At 46.8% G+C, this 17,798-nt stretch overlaps 1 long non-coding RNA gene across 3 annotated transcripts; it reads left to right on the forward strand.

Annotated features, from left to right (window-relative positions):
• Positions 1-10,813: 10,813 nt before the first annotated feature.
• LOC140420364 (uncharacterized) lies at positions 10,814-17,798 on the forward strand. 3 transcript variants are annotated; one of them, XR_011946314.1, is made up of 2 exons: positions 10,814-11,257; positions 11,650-17,798. It is a non-coding gene; the product is annotated as an uncharacterized lncRNA (long non-coding RNA). The 3 variants fall into 3 exon arrangements; XR_011946313.1 differs by lacking the exon at positions 10,814-11,257 and adding an exon at positions 11,266-11,371; XR_011946315.1 differs by lacking the exon at positions 10,814-11,257 and adding an exon at positions 11,380-11,560.

Consider the following 17,798-nt stretch of genomic DNA (forward strand, 5'->3'; position numbering starts at 1 on the left):
GGTGTCGCTCAGTATCACAAACCAGCCATCCAGCCAACTGAGCTAACCAATCCCCTGTAATATTAGTTATTGCCTGTCTCCCATCACACCATTTAATGTTGTTTCTCAGTCCATGTCAGACAACCTGCCCCATAGCTTGATAATTTTCTTCTGCGAGAAACACCGAGATAAATTAAACAAAAGATCCATGTACCCTCCATTGCCCATCTCCATGGCAAGGTGGCATGCTTTAGGGGGATCCAAACAGAAATGGGAACTAAATATCTTCCAACCACTGTTGCTATATTTACTTGCTATAAATATGGCAGCTAATAAGGTTGCCCTTCTTAATCTAGATATGAATAGGATATGCTTTCAGAGTCACCAGGTATCAAATGATACCGCCACAAGGTTCAATCGGATATCGATCAAAGACCCAAACAACCAGTTAGTTAGTTCAAGATCAATAATACTTTATTTACACACAAGATTAACTTACGCATGCAACATAAACACTACGAGCTAAATTACACCTATCACTATGACAACCTGTACTTAACTTCAGGCATCCGGCTTAGGTCAGAGGAACAGTGGTCTTTGCTCGAATCTGGATCTGCTGGGTCTGGAGAAGTAACTGTGGTTCAGCTCGGCTCATCCGCATGGTAGCGAGCGTTGAACTTGAACTTGCTTCTGGTCGTGGTGCTACAGATGGAGTCCGACGTTGCCGGAGCGCCAGGTCCAAAAGAGACCGAACACATGGCAGTGTCTCTCTTTATCCTTGGGGGGGGGGGGGGGGTTCGCACTCTTTTGGGCGGTCCTCCAGTTTGGACCCAATAATTCGGCAGTCCTCGATCACTGCCTTCGATTTGAGCCAATAAAGGAGCGGGTGCTTTGATGGCTGGGCGGGTCCTGAGTTTATGCTTCCCGAGTAAAGGGAGTGGCACCGAAATGTCTGGAATTGTATTGGATACCTGAGTACCAGTTCCTTTATCTTAGGGAAATGGGTCATTAGCATGCAAATCGGCTGGCGGTTTCGATCCCGTCTGCTTCTGCTTACAAATATACATTTAGGCTCTGAGCCTGCCTGAATCTTACATTGGCCATATTTCCCTTGAGGCTTTGCAAATGTCCATGTTTCTTTGTAAGTGGCCATCCCAGATGGCTACACCACCAAACACTATTTCGCTCTGTGATCCTCGTGAAAGTTGAAGCCAGGAATTCACAACATGGCTCAATGATCATCAGCCGACTGGAGGCAATTTTGTGAGACAAACCAGTCCAGCAGGAAGAAACCCTCCGCCCATCCCTATTGATCAACTGACACAATTAACAAAATGCAGTCCTGGATGCGATTGAGAGCAGACCAGCGGAATCCAACCCCTGTAATCAATTGTGAACTTGGTGTGTGAGCATGTGCGATGAAACACAAAGTCTCTCCCACACTGAGAGCAGAAGAACGGCCTCGCCCCATTGAGAACTTGGCGGTGTCTCCATAGTTGGGATGGATCACTGAATATCTCACCTACTCAGAGCAGGTGAACGGACTCTCCCCAGTGTGAACTCGCTGGTGTGTCCGCAGGCTGGATAACCAAGTGAATCCCTCCCCACAATGAGAGCAGATGAATGGCCTCTCCCCAGTGTGAACTCGCTGATGGCGCTGCAGGGTGGATAACCGAGAGAATCTCTTCTCACACTGAGAGCAGGTGAATGGCCTCTCCCCAGTGTGAACTCGCTGGTGTGCCTGCAGGTGGGATAACTGAGTGCATCCCTTCCCACACTGCGAGCAGGTGAACGGCCTCTCCCCAGTGTGAACTCGCTGATGTTTCTGCAGGTCAGATAATTGAGTGAATCCCTTCCCACACTGAGAGCAGGTGAACGGCCTCTCCCCAGTGTGAACCCACTGGTGGCTCCGCAGGTGGGATAACTGAGTGTATCCCTTCCCACACTGAGAGCAGGTAAACGGCCTCTCCCCAGTGTGAACTCGCTGATGTTTCTGCAGGTCAGATAATTGAGTGTATCCCTTCCCGCACTGAGAGCAGGTGAACGGCCTCTCTCCAGTGTGAACTCGCTGGTGTCTCTGCAGGTCAGATAATAGAGTGAAACCTTTTCCACACTGAGAGCAGGTGAACGGCCTCTCACCAGTGTGACTGCGTCGATGAATTTCTAGCACAGACGGTGCTATGAATCCCTTCCCACAGTCCTCACATTTCCATGGTTTCTCCATGTTTTGGGTCGTCTCATGTCTGTCCAGTTCGGCCAATCAGTTGAGGCTTCGTCCATACACAGAACACGTGTACAGTCTCTCCCCGCTGTGAATGGTGCGATGTTTTTTCAGGCTGTGTAACTGGTTAAGGCTCTTTCCACAGTCAGTGCTCTGGAACACTCTCACTCGGGTGTGTGTGTCTCGGTGCTTTTCCAGTCACAATGGTGTTTAAAATCTTTTCAAGTTGACAGATGAGGCAAACATTTCTCCTTTAGATTCGAAGGCCAATGATATTCAGGTCCCAAGGAATTGAGGGACTGTCAGATCCAGACGACATGTATTAGATTTCTGTCTGTAATTTGTCCTCTTTGAATCTCCTGTTAAAACAATTTACAAAAGACATCACTGTCAGTGCAGGATAGAAATTCAGAACAAACTATTCTAGTTTCTCTGGAACTTTCTTTTCTCTTGCATTCCGCAACATCTGTAAATCTCCGTCCCACACATTCTCCATCCATTCTCACTCTGCTGTACCTAATATTCACCCTCCCAATTCTCCTGAAGGTGCTGATTCAGGCTGATTGACAGATCCATGCTCACTGCTTCCTGGCCTGGACACAGGGACCACAACAAATCGGAGCTGCAGTCGGCCATTTGAACCTGCTCAACCATTCAATGAGAGCATTGGCCGATCTACCTCAGCATCATTTTCCAAAACTATCCCCCATATCTCTCGATACCTTCACTCCCTGGTTCTGGGAGAGAGGAGTGAGGGGGAGGGCAGAGGTGTGGGAGATGGGTCGGTCACGGTTGAGAGCCCCGTCGACCACAGTGGGTGGGAAGCCACGGTTCAGGAAGAATGAAGACATGTCAGCAGCACCGTTTTGGAAAGTGGCATCATCGGAACAAATGCGACGGAGGTGAAGGAACTGAGAGAATGAGATGAAGTCCTTACAGGATGTGGGATGTGAAGTGCTGTAGTCGGCGAAGCTGTGGGAGTCGGTAGGTTTGTGGTGGATATTAGTGGACTGTCTATCTCAGAAATTGAAATAGAAAGGTCAAGGAAGGAAAGGGAAGTGTCGGAGATAGACCATGTGGAGGTGATAGAGGGGTGCAAACCGAAGCAAAATGAATATATTTTTCCAGACTTTGCAGAACACCTCCGGTCCATCCGCAAGCAGTTCTCAGACCTTCCTGTCGTTTGCCATTTCAACTCACCGCCCTGCTCTCAGTCCTCATGTCCGTCCTTGGCCTGCTGCAATGTTGAGGTGAAGCCCAGCGCAAACTGGAGGAACAGCACCTCATCTTCCGATTAGGCATGTTCCACCCTTCCGGACTTAACATTGAGTTCAACAACCTCAGACTCTCCACCACCTTTACCCCATTTTTATCTATCAATTTATTTTTGTTTTAATTTCTTCCATTGATCGTTTTTTCCCTCCCCATTATTCTCCTCCCCTCCCCCCATTCGAATTATTTCAAGTTGCCCTTTGCACACTGCTCACCTTTATTCTGCCATTCACACATTCTAACCTTTTTATGTACCACTATCAGCACCCTACTTAGCCTTAATTACCACCATTTGCATTCCTTTTATCTTCTGTTCTCGACATCTTTGTCTATATCTCCACCTATTGCTGGTCCTTATCCAGCCCCACCGCTCTATTCCACCCCCACCGCTCCATTCCACCCCCACCGCTCCATTCCACCCCTCCCCCACTACAGTACAAATCTGACCCCATTTCCAGTTCTCTCTAACTGTCACAAAGAGTCATCCAGACTCGAAACATTAGTTCCCTTTTCTCTCCACAGATGCTGTCAGACCTTCTGAGATTGTCCAGTATTTTCTGTTTTTGTTTACGATTCCAGCATCCACAGTAATTTATTTTCATAATATATCTAATCTGTACCATGTAAAAACACTCGACATATCTCTGTCCGACATGTATTTACTGTTCCTTTAAATTTTAGCCATCTCCAATAATAATAATAATCTTTATTGTCACAAGTAGGCTTACATTAACACTGCAATGAAATTATTGTGAAAAGCCCCGAGTCGCCACATTCCGGCGCCTGTTCTCGAATTTACAGTGCAGAAGGAGGCCATTCGGCCCATCGCGTCTGCACCGGATCTTGGAAAGAGCACCCTACCCAAGGCTATACCTCCACCCTATTCCCATAACCCAGTGACCCCACCCATCACTAAGGGAAATTTTGGACACTAAGGACAATTTAGCATTACCAATCCACCTAACTTGCACATCTTTGGATTGTGGGAGGAAACCGGAGCACCCAGGGGAAACCCATGCATACACGGGGAGAACGTGCAGACTCCGCACAGACAGTGACCCAAGCCGGGAATCGAACCTGGGACCCTGGAGCTGTGAAGCAATTGTGCCAACCACTATGCTACCGTGCTGTTCCGGTACACAGAGGGAAAATTCAAAATGTCCAAATTACCAGACAGTACGTCTTTCGGGACTTGTGGGAGGAAACCGGAGCACTTGCAGGAAACCCGCATAGACACAGGGAGAACTCTGGGGAAACCAACCCTTTTAATTGTGAACATTAGGAAAGAAACCACCCTTTTAGCCAAACAAATAGATGTGTCAAGCTGAGGGAGCAAAGGATGTCAATGTCTTTAAGAGAGAGAGACCTGGGCCAAGCTTTCCAGAGTCTGCACCCTCCCCGGATTCACTTCCTTTCCCTTCAGTTGCTGCAAGTGACCAATTGAAGGTGAGAATGAGAAAAGAAATGGAAAAGGGGAGAAAGGAAAGTGTTTTACTCACAGATGTTGGAGACAGGAAGAGGTTTCAGTCTGTGTCATGGTCAATCTTCATTAACACAACGTCTGCCTTCTGATTGGCTGGAGGACCAAAGTCCTTCCGGTCCTCCCAGTTTCCCATTGATCAATACCTCAGCAGGAAGGCCAGGGGCGGGCTTTCCTCCACACATGCGCAGCTTCCCCTCAGCCTTGGACATGCGCAGTACCTGATCACCCGCCCGTGCGGTGAATAGAGCGGTTTCCCTAGCGCGGGGGATTGTGGGAGCTGCGGCCGACACTGTCCAAACTCCTGGGACTGGGGTGAAAAGTGGAGGAGGGGCAGTGACCTCACCCTGACACAAAGTACATGTTAGTCGTCACGGGGATTGATTGTGACGTTCGCCCTCAGCACCTGGGGAGGGCAATAGGTGAGTGTGAAACTGAATCCGAGAGTCAGCATCTTCACGGGAGGAGACTTGGGGGAAAGCAGGAGGACAGAAGGATAAATTAGTGTCAAAATCAATAATGAGGAGAGCATGGGTGGGGGTCAAATATTTATAGTTTGAGAGGAAGAAGGATTTTCCGTAACAACTAGAATTGTCAGTTGTGAATTTCTATTCTGTAATCACAGCGATGACTTTAAAAAAAAACATTTTTTAATATAGATTTCGAGTACCTAATTATTTTTTTCCAATTAAGGGGCAATTTAGCATGGCCAATCCACCTAACCTACACATCTTTTTGGGTTGTGGGGGTGAGACCCACGCAGACACGGCGAGTATGTGCAAACTCCACATGGACAGTGACCCAGGGCCGGGAGTGAACCCGGGTCCTCAGCACCGTGTGGCAGCAGTGCTGACCACTATGCCACCCTGATGATGTCAATCCTATCACACCCATTAAAGTCTCTATCAGGTCAGTCTTCAACCTTCTCTTCCCCAGGGGAAATATCCCCAACCTGTTCAATATCTCCTGAAACTTAAACATTCTCAGTTCTGATATCATCCTTGTTAATCTTTCTTGCACATCCTGGAGACCCTATCTCTGTTTTAAAGGGTATATAATTAATATTTAGATTTGGTTTAATTTGGTTGAAGGTGCCTTATTTACTCAGCTCCAAACTGACCCTCTAAAATGCTTCAATTCGAAAGAGGCTTAACAATCAGGCAAGAGAGGACTCTGAAATGTCAATGTTTATTTTTTTAAAGCAGTATACTGATGAAGTACACAAGTGACGTTCACCACCAAAATTGGGTGACCTGTTCTGGTAGAAGTGTGAATCTTCTTCAGGTTCCTGAACCAACAGTGTTTTCCTAAATTCCTGCCCAGGAGCACTCAGTGTCTCCACGACTAGAGTCCAACTTACAAAACCCAGGATCACTCACAAATCCCACTTTTACCTCTTGAATTAACATGACCTCATCTTGAATAAGACCTGTTGTAATCAGACAATTGGTCATGATTGTCACTGGGTTAATTTTATTGGATTTAACCATTGATGTAAATTGTTCCATGGAGCAGAATAATGGGACTGTTCAGGATCTTTCTAATATCTGAGTTCAGACAAAATCATGAATGGTTTGCATAGAGTACATAAAGAGAAACTGTTTCCACTGACAAAAGGATTGTTAACCAGAGGACAAGATTTAAGGTTATTCACAAAAAAGCCAGAGGGGAAATGAGGACGATGAATCTGTACACAGTGAGGTGCTGTGATCTGGAATGCACTATCTGACAGGCTGGTGGAAGCAGATTCAACACCAGGAGTTGGATAAATATTAGAAAGGGACTAGTTTTCAGGGTTCATGGGGAAAGGGAGGATAGTGGGACTAATTGAGTACTTCTTTCAAAGAGCCAGCACAGGCACGATGGGCCGAATGACCTGTGTGGTGAGATTCTGTGATCAAAGATGAATAAATGTGTGTCTGCAATATGTATAGTGATGTCAATAATGTCTGGAATTCCCCTTTCCCCGTTTCAGTTGTCTCCCTTTCCTTCCAATTTGATTTTAGACAGAGAACAGAAGCAAATGGCTTTCAGTACATTGAGCAGCCCCGATCTCTATTCTCAGCCAGCGTTACACAGAGGGGGAAGGGGTGGATTCTCAGACCAGCGAGTCAAGGCAGCCTCTTTAAATGGGCAGTTCCCACAATGTATTCATTGACCACACTGGGAGCTCCTGTCCTCTCCAGTCAGCTGGCTCGTGCCAAGGACCCGGGTTTGATTCCCGGCTTGAGTCACTGTCTGTGCAGAGTCTGCACGTTCTCCCCATGTCTGCGTGGGTTTCCTCCAGGCACTCCAGTTTCCTCTCAAAAGTGCAGAAAGACGTGCTTGTTATGTGAATTCGACATTCTGAATTGCCCCTCACTATACCCGAACAGGTGCCGTAGAGTGGCGATTCGGGGATTTTCACAGTAACTTAATTGCACTGATAACGTAAGCCTACTTGTGACACTAATAAAGATTTTTATTATTAGGTGGGATGAAGTATTGAATCTCTTCCCACAGTCAGAGCAGGCAAACGGCCTCTCGTCAGTATGAACTTGCTGGTATGTCCACAGGTTGAATGGAACACTGAATACCTTTCCCACACAGAGCAGCAGAATGGTCACACCCTGAGTGTGAATGTGTCAATGAGTTTCCACTGTAGACGGACAACTAAACCTTGCTGGTGTCTCCGCAGTGTGGATGACCTTCTAAACTTCTTTGTGCAGTGAGAGCAGCTAAACGGTCTCTCCCCAGTGTGAACGCACTGGTGCATTTCCATTGTTTCTCCATCGTGCGGGTGTTTCCTGCTGTCCCTCCAGGTTAGACAATCAGTTGAAGGCTCACACAGGATACGTGTATGGTCTCTGCCCGCTGTGAATGGTGCAATGCTGTTTCAGGCTCTTTCCACAGTCAGTGAACTGGAACACTCTCACTCGGGTGTGTGTCTCTGTGCTTTTCCAGTCACACTGATGTTTAAAACATTTTGAAGCACAAGGAACAATCAAACATTTCTCCTTCTGGATTTAAAAGCCGTTGATATTCAATGAATTGAGTAACGTTGTCAGATTTTGAAGTGAAGTTTGTTTTTAAAACAAATATTTTTATTCAAGTTTTCAACATTTTAACATTTGTACAACACACAAACAAACAAACCCAAACCTCAACACCTCTCTCCCCAACCACAAACTGCCCCCCTACTCTTCGAAGGCCACCAGATCCCCAAAATATAACACAAATAAAACCCATCTCTGGTGGAACCCCTCATCTGCCCCTCTCAGAGCAAATTTCACCTTCTCTAAATACAAGAACAAGAACTCCATTGGATCCTCCAGCCACGTCGAGGCACCGGTGCAGCGGGAGGGGAGCAAGTTGGTCTCCACCTCAACAGATCCTGCCTGCAGGCAATCAACAAGGCGAAGGCTAAAACATCTGCCCACTCACCCATCTGCAGCTCCGGCAGGTCTGACACCCCAAATACGGTCACGAAGGGACCCGGCTCCAAATGCTCATGCAGAACTTTAGACATGGTGCTGAACACTGACCCCCAAAATTTCTCCAACTTTGGGCAGGACCAGAACATATGGACTTGATTGGCTGAACCCCTCCCACACTGCTCACAGCTATCCTCCCACCTCCTTGAACAACCATCTCATCCTCACCTTCATTAAGTGCACCCTGTGCACAACTTTCAATTGAATCACCCCCAGCCTCGCACACGAGGTTGAGACGTTAACCCTCTGCAGCACCTCACACCATAGTCCTCCCTCCAACACCATCCCAAACCCTTCCTCCCACTTGGTCTTAATCCTTTTCATGGACTCCTTGTTCTCTGCCATAATCCTACCATAGATCGCCAAAACAACCTCACTCTCCAGCTCCCCCCACCCCCACCCCCCCACCCCAACCCCCCCCACCCCATCCCCCCACCCCACACCCCCCCCCCACCCCCCACCCACCCCCCACACCCCCCCTCACCCCCCCAGACAGAGAGACTGTGCAAATAAACAGTGGATCAGTCGACATCAATAATTTTAAACTGCCTGTGATAAAGGAAATCTATGTGCTGTGTGTGATGGGAGGAAGTGGGCTCTGTGTCTGACCATCACCAAACTTGTTTCCCTCAAATTGGCAGATAGTGACATCCTGACAGATGTAAACAGATGTCCTTCTGGGTTTAATATGACTGTCAGCTATGCTCCGACAGACGAACTGTCAGTCTCTGCCTGACTCTCCTACAGCTTCCTCTCATGGTTGAGTTGGACAAGGAACACTCATCACTTGAGCTGGGAAAAGCCATTGACTGCTGAGCAATGGGTGAACATGGATTCAGATCCGCTTCTAAGTTTTGTGTCATCTGCAAACTTTGAAATTGTCCCCTGCAACCACGATCTAGATTATTAATATGCACCAGGAAAAGCAAGGGTCCAAATACTGACCCCTGGGGGACACCACTACAAACCTCCCTCCAGCCTGAAAAATATCCATTGACTGTTATTCTCTGCTTCCTATTATTCTGTCACTTTTTGTGTCCACCGTACCACTGTCTCTTTTATTCCATGAGCTATAATTCTTCCCACAAATCTGTTGTGTTGCATTGCATTGAATGCGCACTGAAAGTCAATGTACACTACATCAACGGCATTACCCTCGTCAACCCTTTCTGTTACCTCCTTAAAAAATCCAGCAAGTCAGTTAAACACGATTTCCCCTTTAGAACTCCATACTGGTTCTTGCAAATCAGTCCATATTTTCCATGTGGCATTTAATTCAATCTGGAATAATTGATTCTTGAAGCTTGCCCACCAATGATGTTCAACTAACTGATCTGTAATTGCTGGGGCTATCCTTTTTGAACAAATGCATAAGATTTGTAATTCTCCAGTGCTCTGGCACCTTCAGCAAAGACTGGGAAATTATTGCCAGCTGCCCTGTAATTTATATTCTTACTTTAACACTTCCACCTTATCAATTTTGAACCCATCTAGGGACAAAGTTTGCTAGTCTGTCTCCATGGCCTGGGTAGCATCTATCTCCTTGGTAAAGACAAACAGCAAGTTTAGTTTTATTTTGAATAGGGTGTCAGTTACTGTTTCTCATTCTTTAAAAGCTCCTTCTTCACATTTAAACAGGTAATGGTAAGAGGGAGAAAACTGATACACAGTGACCCAAAAACAAGATACTGTAAACATTCAGATAAAAGCAAGTTACTGCAGATGCTGGAATCTGAAACAAAATCAGTAAAAACTCAACAATCTCAGCAGGTCTGACAGCATCTGTGGAGAGAAAGGGAGCTAATGTTTCAAGTCTGGATGGCTTTGACAAAGAGTCATCCAGACAAAATATTTGCTCCCTTTTCTCTCCACAGATGCTGTCAGACCTGCTGAGATTGTCCAGTACATTATGGTACTGTAGTCATTCCCTGTCTACCCAGCTTTATTTTGAAGTCAGCCCCTGAATTGTGTGGACACAGTTTCAGATTTCCACATTTGAGGAACAAACATTGAAATATTTGCTCCAGATCCACAGGGTTTCATCTGTTTAAAGCCACAAACAGGAAGGTCCAGTTTTCTCCTGGAGTTTGAGACAAATCAGCTCAAAATGATGCAGAGCTCCAGCCAATGTGGGAGATTCCAGCTGATCCCCGCCCCTCACGCACTCCGACTGGTTGGAGGACCAGCTGCTCCCGTTGAGTCATCCAGGTCCGTCCCCTCTTTCTATTGGTCGGGGGCTGCCGTCAGTCAACCTGGCATTGTGATGCAGTGCATGCGCAATGTGGCTGCTATAGTTCGACATCAGTGCGCAGGCGCGGGAACGGAGTTTGGAGCATGCGCAATTCCAGTGTAGGCCTCGGGAAGGGACTCCTTTGTCCCGGAGAAGCGGAGTCAGCGTCAGGTGGTGGGTGGGAGGATCTGCAAACCCTTCAGAATCATTGTCAGCTCCCTGGTTTGCAGCTGCCGGGAACAGGCCCAGGTTAACCCTCCTACTTCAGCGACTGGAGGATGGTTCACACCAGAGGAGGGGGACAGTAAATAAGAGCTGTCACTTTGGACTCAAATCAATGAGGATTCTGATCTCTGGAAAGGAAGGAAACCCTGGGAGGTGGGCGGGGAGGATTTACAAACACCCGCTGGAGGCCCCAAACCCCCAATAGGAACCTGCAGGTCCCGAGTTTGCAGCTCCCGGGGCTTGTTTACTTCTTGTCTGCCCAAGTGAGCGGGCATCAGGGTCCCAGTGACCAGGACAGAAAATGAGTGATTAATTGATTTTATTCTCACTTTGCAAAGAGGCTTGAGAACTGAACCCAGCCAGAGTGGAGGCAGGAGGTAAACTGTAAGGAAAATAATTGTGACGGTGCTGTGCTGGGTTTGACGGGCTGACCAACTCTCATGGTGAAAATTAAGGGTGGTGTTTGCCAGAGCTGTTGGAACATAGAAGCGGTAAGGAACATGGTTTTGTGCATTGATAAAGATCCAATTTATAGTACAGCCAGCATCCAGGCAGCATGCAGACTGGGACAGTGGACTCAGATACATTTCTGTAACATATGGGACTATTAAACACCCTGGGATTTGCATTCAGCACAGTGAGCAAGAGAGTGTATGGGAGTAGGATTTACTGTTTTGCAGGTACAAATGAGGAAAATATGTTGTATAGAAAATAGTATTGTATGTTCAGGATTTCTCTCTGTATAACGTTTTGTAAACTTCTTTTCCAGGGCACTAGAATGGGTGGATTTACAGACAGGAAGCTCAAACTGAATATCACAGCATGATCTGACAGAGTCACCGAGTCGCCACGGCCAGAATATCATTAGTCATTGAATTTGGAAGGAGCAATGTTTGTGTGTTCTGCCTGTGTGACACCATTTCAAACATCATTGTGACTGGAAAAGCATCAGGACACACACTGGAATGAGAGTGTTCCAGTACATTGACTGTACAAAGAGCTTTAACCAGTAAAACAGCATGTAAAAAAATCACACGATTCGCAGCAGGGAGAAACCATACAGGTGTTCTGTGTATGTGGACAAAGCTTCAACGGACCGTCCAAGCTGGAGAGATATGAGGAAACTGGCACCATGGAGAAACCGTGGAAATGTGAGGACTGTGGTGAAGGATTCAATTCTTCACCCCGGCTGGAAATCCATCGACGCGTCCACACTGGGGAAAGGCCGTTCAGCTGTTCTGTGTGTGAGAGGAGATTCACTCAGTCATCTGCCCTTTGCTTGCACCAGCGAGTTCACGCTGAGAAGAAACCATTCAGCTGCACAACCTGTGAAGAGAAATTCAAGTCTTTATCCATCCTCACTGAACACCAGCCAATTTACACGAGTCAGAAACCATTCATTTGCTTTGTGTGTGGGAAGGGATTCACTCAGGTATTCACCCTCCAGACACACCACCAAATGCACACAAACGAGGAACCATTCAGGTGCATCACCTGTGGAGAGACTTTTAGTCAGTCAACTGACCTCAGTGAGCACCAACACACTCACACTGGGGAGAAGCCGTTCACCTGCTCCGTGTGTGGGATGGGATTTCCTTGGGCATCCCAATTGCTGACACATCAGTGGGATCACACCGGGGGGAGACGGTTCTCTTGCTCCTTGTGTGGAGCGGGATTCACTCAGTCACAACACCTGCTGAGACACCAGCGAGTTCACAAATGACTGCAGGGATTGGAATCTGCTGTTTTGCTGCTGCTAATCGCATCCAGGATTGATAGTCTGACAATATCTGGTTTGATTCTGCTGATGTTAACAATCTCTATAACTGGCTGCAGTTTAATATTCTGAAAATGTCACTGATTTTTGGGGCTGCAATGTCCCTAATCAGTGTCTAAAAGGTTCCACTGATTAACATCTCCAATTACAAACTGCAGATTAATCCTTGCTGACAATTCTTACTGACTTCTTCAGTGTTCTGTCCATTATGATATTAAATTGTGAAGGAAGCGAAACAAACAGTGAAATATTATACAGGTACTGTAAAAACGTACATAGAAATCTTAACATCAACATGTATACTGATGAAGTTTGGAAGTCGCTGAGTTGAATCATTTCTGACACAGCAGCAGCAACATTTGGTAAAGGTGGAACCCACAACAAAGACTGGTTCAGACTCACTCGGCCGAGATGACATCTGTCATTGAAGCAAAAAGCAAAGTCGACCTGATGTGCAGCATAAACCCAACAGCTAGAACACTGCATTACTTGAACGTAGCCAAGACAGTTGTGTAAATATCAGGGAGATCCTGTGCAAATAAACATTGGACCAGCCTCTGTCAATAATTCCAAGCTGCCTGTGACAATGGAAATCTACGACTGATGGGGTCAAGAGGGATCTTTGTCCGACCATCACTAAAGTTGTGCGACTGAAATTGGCAGCTGGTGAAGTTCTTACCAACAGAAGTAAACAGATGTCCTGCTGGGTTGATCACGACTGTGAGCTGGACATCTCCCAGACTCTGATTGCCTCTATTGCAGCTTCCATGTTGAGTTGGAGAAGGAACCCTCACCACTTGAGCTGGAAGAGGCCATTGATTGCTGAGCAAGCAGAAAGGCACCCGGCAAGGATGGGATTCCAGCTGATCTGCTTACACACGGAAAGTCCCTTCGACTGTCGCACCTTCATGACCTCCGACGTCTCTGATGGGTGACAGGAACCATTCCATACGTGTGATGCAAAATCATCACAACATATAAAATCAGCAGTGACAGAGGAGATTCCAACAACTACAGGGACATCTCACTCCTTAGCATCACTGGGAGGTCCTTCACTAGGGTCATGTCTAAAAGATCCATCTACTTGCAGACTGATATATCCAGAAGTATGTGGTGAACCACTGTAATAGGAGATGTAAGGTAGGACCTGCACTACAGGTTCGCCGGTAGCTCCTGCCGGCTGGCTCCGCCCACGGAGAACTGTATAAATATGCATGACCTCCAGTGCCCTGCCATTTCGCCAGCTGCAGCAGGAGGCCATGCATCTGACTGTAATAAAGCCACAGTTCTACCCAACTTTAGTCTTTGTGCAATTGATCATGCATCAATTTATTACGGTCAGATTTTCCACAGAATGGATATCAGAATTAAGCCCGATCGCCTGCAGCTAGATCCGCACTCGCCCGACGCCAGAAGAGACTTTACTCACTGGCTAGCATGTTTTGAGGCCTACATCAAGGCTGCGGACCCCGAGCCAACGGAGGCTCAGAAGATAAACGTCCTGTACTCCAGACTGAGCTCCAGCGTGTTCCCGTTGATCCAAGACGCCACGAATTACACAAAAGCAATGGAACTCCTTAAGGAACACTACGCGCAGAAGGCGAACACGCTCTTCGCCAGGCATGTACTCGCCACCCGCTCGCAACTACATGGTGAGTCCATCAAAGACTTCTGGCGGGCCCTAAATCCACTCGTCCGGGACTGTGACTGTCAGGCCGTTACGACCGCCGAACACGCAAATCTCCTCATGCATGATGCCTTCGTGACGGGGATTGCGCGGACCGCATCCGAGAACAATTACTGGAAGGGGCCACGCTCGAACTGGCGGAGACAAAAACTTTGGCGCTCTCCATGACGGTCGCATCCCGTAACGTATAATTGTACCCCTCCCGCCGCGCTGCCCACCCTTCTACTCTTTCCTACCCCTCCTGGACCCCGCTGATGACCTCCTCAGCTGGGGCCCTGCCTTCCCAATACGCCGCACGCCGATCCGCGCACCCCGGGGGTCCCCGCTGCTACTTCTGCGGTCAGCAGAAGCACCCCCACCAACACTGCCCGGCCCGCACTGCAGTTTGTAAAGCCTGCAGTAAAAAGGGCCACTTAGCGGCTGGGAGCCAGGCCAGCACAGTCGTTGCGATCGCGCCCGCTATTGCCCCCTACCCCACGCCAGACGCACAATGGGAGCCACAATCTTCTCCTCCCGGGTCCATGTGCGACCAATGGGCGCCGCCATCTTGTCCCCCTTCGTCCATGTGCGCCCTGTGGGTGCCGCCATCTTGTCCCGATCCCGCGATGTGCGCACCATGGGCGCCGCCATCTTGTCCCGACCCCGCAATGTGCGCACCAGGGGCGCCGCCATCTTGTCCCCCACAGGGTCTCCAGACATCCCTCGTGCATCAAAGCACAGTGCGCTTTCTCTGCTGACAGGTCTGCAGTGAACATGATCTTCTCCACATACCAGCTACAAGAGAAGTGAACAATTGGTATTTAATCTAAAATGTCTATGCTGAGAAAAGTGAAACGTTATCATTACTGAGTGAAAGTGAACCTTTCAATGTGAATCACAATTTAATTGTACAATTGGAAAAGGCACCAAAATGTTTGATTCCCTCAAGACAAACTTCAGCCTTACATAGAAACATATAAAATAGAAGCAGGAGGAGGCCATTCGGCCCTTCGAGCTTGCTCCATCATTCATTATGATCATGGCTGATCATCCAACTCAGTAACCTGTTCCCCACTTTCCCTCCACATCCTTTGATCCCTTTTGCCCGAAGAGCTGTACCTAACTGCTTCTTGAAAGCAGACAATGTTTTGTCCTCAACTCTTTCTGTGGTAGTGAATTCCCCAGGCTGACCACCCTCTGGGTGAAGAAATTTCTCCTCGTCTCTGTCCTAAGTGGTCTACCCATATCCTTCGACTATCACACATGGTGCTGGACTCCCCCACCATCGGGAATATCCTTCCCACATTTACCCAGTCTAGTCCTGTCAAGTTTATAGGTTTCCATAAGATCCCTCTCATTCTTCTGAACTCCAGCGAACATAATCCTAACTGGCTGAATCTCTCCTCATACGTCAGTCCCACCATCCCAGGAATCAGTCTGGTAAACCTTCACTGCACTCCCTCTATAGCAAGAATATCCTTCCTCAGATAAGGAGACCAAAGCTGCAGACAATACCCCAGGTGTGGCCTCACCAAGGCCCTGTAAAATTGCAACAAGACATCCCTCATCTAAATCATGAATATATATTGTGAATAGCTGAGGTCCTAGTACCGATCCATTCGGAAAAATACTTGTTTATTCCTACTCGTTTATTCCTACTCTTTATTTCCTGCCTGCCAACCAATTTTCTATCCATCTCAATACACTATCCCCAAACCCATGCGTTTCAACTTCACATGCTAATCTCTGATGTGGAACTTTGTTGAAAGCCTTCTGAAAGTCCAAATAAACCACATCCACTGGCTTCCCCTCATCGACTACTAGTTACATCCTTGAAGAATTCCAATAGATTTGTCAAGCATGATTTCCCTTTCATAAATCCATGTTGATTCTGTCCAATTCTGTCACTGTTTCCTAAGTACTTCGCTTTAAAACCTTTGATCATGGACTTTAGAATTTTCCCCACTGCCGTCATCACGTTGATTGGTCTATAATTCTGTTTACTTTCTACCTCCCTTTTTAAAGAGTGGGGTTACATTAGCCACCCTCTAATCTGTAGGAACTGTTCCAGAATCTGTACAATCTTGGAAGATGACCACCAATGCATCCACTATTTCTTGAGTAGTCTGGTATGTAGATTATCAGGCCCCAGAGATTTATCGACCTTCAATCTCATCAATTTCCCCAACACCATTTCTCTACTCTGATTTCCTTAAGTTCCTCACCTCTCTGAACCCTACATTCCCCAACATTTCTGGTATGTTATTTATGTCGTTCTTTGAGAAGACAGAAGCAAAGTATGTATTGAGTTGCTCAGCCATTTGTCTTCACCAATCTCTTTCTCATCACGGATCTATAGAAACTTTTGCAGTCAGTTTTTTATCTTCCACGCCAGCTTACTCTCGTACGCTATTTTCCCCTTCCTAATCAATCTCTTGGTCCTCCTTTGCTGAATTCTAACCTGCTCCCAATCCTCAGGTTTGTTATTTCTCCTGGCCAATTTGTGGGCTTATTCCTTGGATCTTGAAGTAATATTTCAGAACTCACAAACTGTGGGAAGCTCCACCCTCTTTAAGAAGGTTGAAGCTTACCTGTGAAAGCTAATGTTCTTGCTTTATTTTTCTTCAGGTTTATTCCTGTGATTTGGAAAGGTGCCTCAAGGAGAATGGGGGAAACAGTCACAATTGGGCAAAGCTGAAACCCCCTTCCCAAAAGAATTGGAAAACAAAGTTTAAAATGGTGTTTGGTTCATCTTTGATCTGAAAAGAAAAGTCACCTAAAGTCAGCACAATTGGGCACAGTTAGAAATGTTTGCTCCAATCCCTTTGCAAACAAACAGAGAAGTTAACCCTTTCCACTGACAGCATGGTGACAATTTGCCTTTTGGCTTTATCCCATTTCTTATCTTTCAAAACAGGGTGTTTGAGAACGGGAGATATGGGAGTCACCTCCTAACTGATTTCAAATACTTGTGTCTCTGATATACAAAGACAGGAAGATTTGTTAAGAAATAAATGATAAAATATGAAGCATTTATTGAATATTATAGGAATGGCTCACTTCCTTTCAACGAAACGAAATCTTCCACAGCAGTTTGCTGGGTGACAAACACGGGACAGGCCTGTTCTTTCTGCCCAGGACTGGTCTCTAACACAGGCTCTTAAATTGACATTTCTAACCCTGATATGATTGGATCTCAGGATCCATCCGCAAACCATTTGTCTGTGTAAAGGTTAAAACAGGAAGAGATTTCTAAAAAGATCCATACTGGCTTCACCCAACACCCACACTGGCTCACAGCAGTGAACCATCCAGAGGAGACTGCAGCCACTAGTAATGGAGACCAGTACTCATTCTGCATCATCCGTCTGTCCTCTGGGACTGGGAAATCATTCTCAGGCTGTATGATGTTTTGTGTGTCCATTATGCATCATTTTTAAACTGTTGTTTCTTAATAAACCAGCGTAAAATCGCA

This window comes from Scyliorhinus torazame, chromosome 5 (assembly GCF_047496885.1).
Source record: "Scyliorhinus torazame isolate Kashiwa2021f chromosome 5, sScyTor2.1, whole genome shotgun sequence".
In the NCBI taxonomy this organism is placed as follows: domain Eukaryota; kingdom Metazoa; phylum Chordata; class Chondrichthyes; order Carcharhiniformes; family Scyliorhinidae; genus Scyliorhinus; species Scyliorhinus torazame.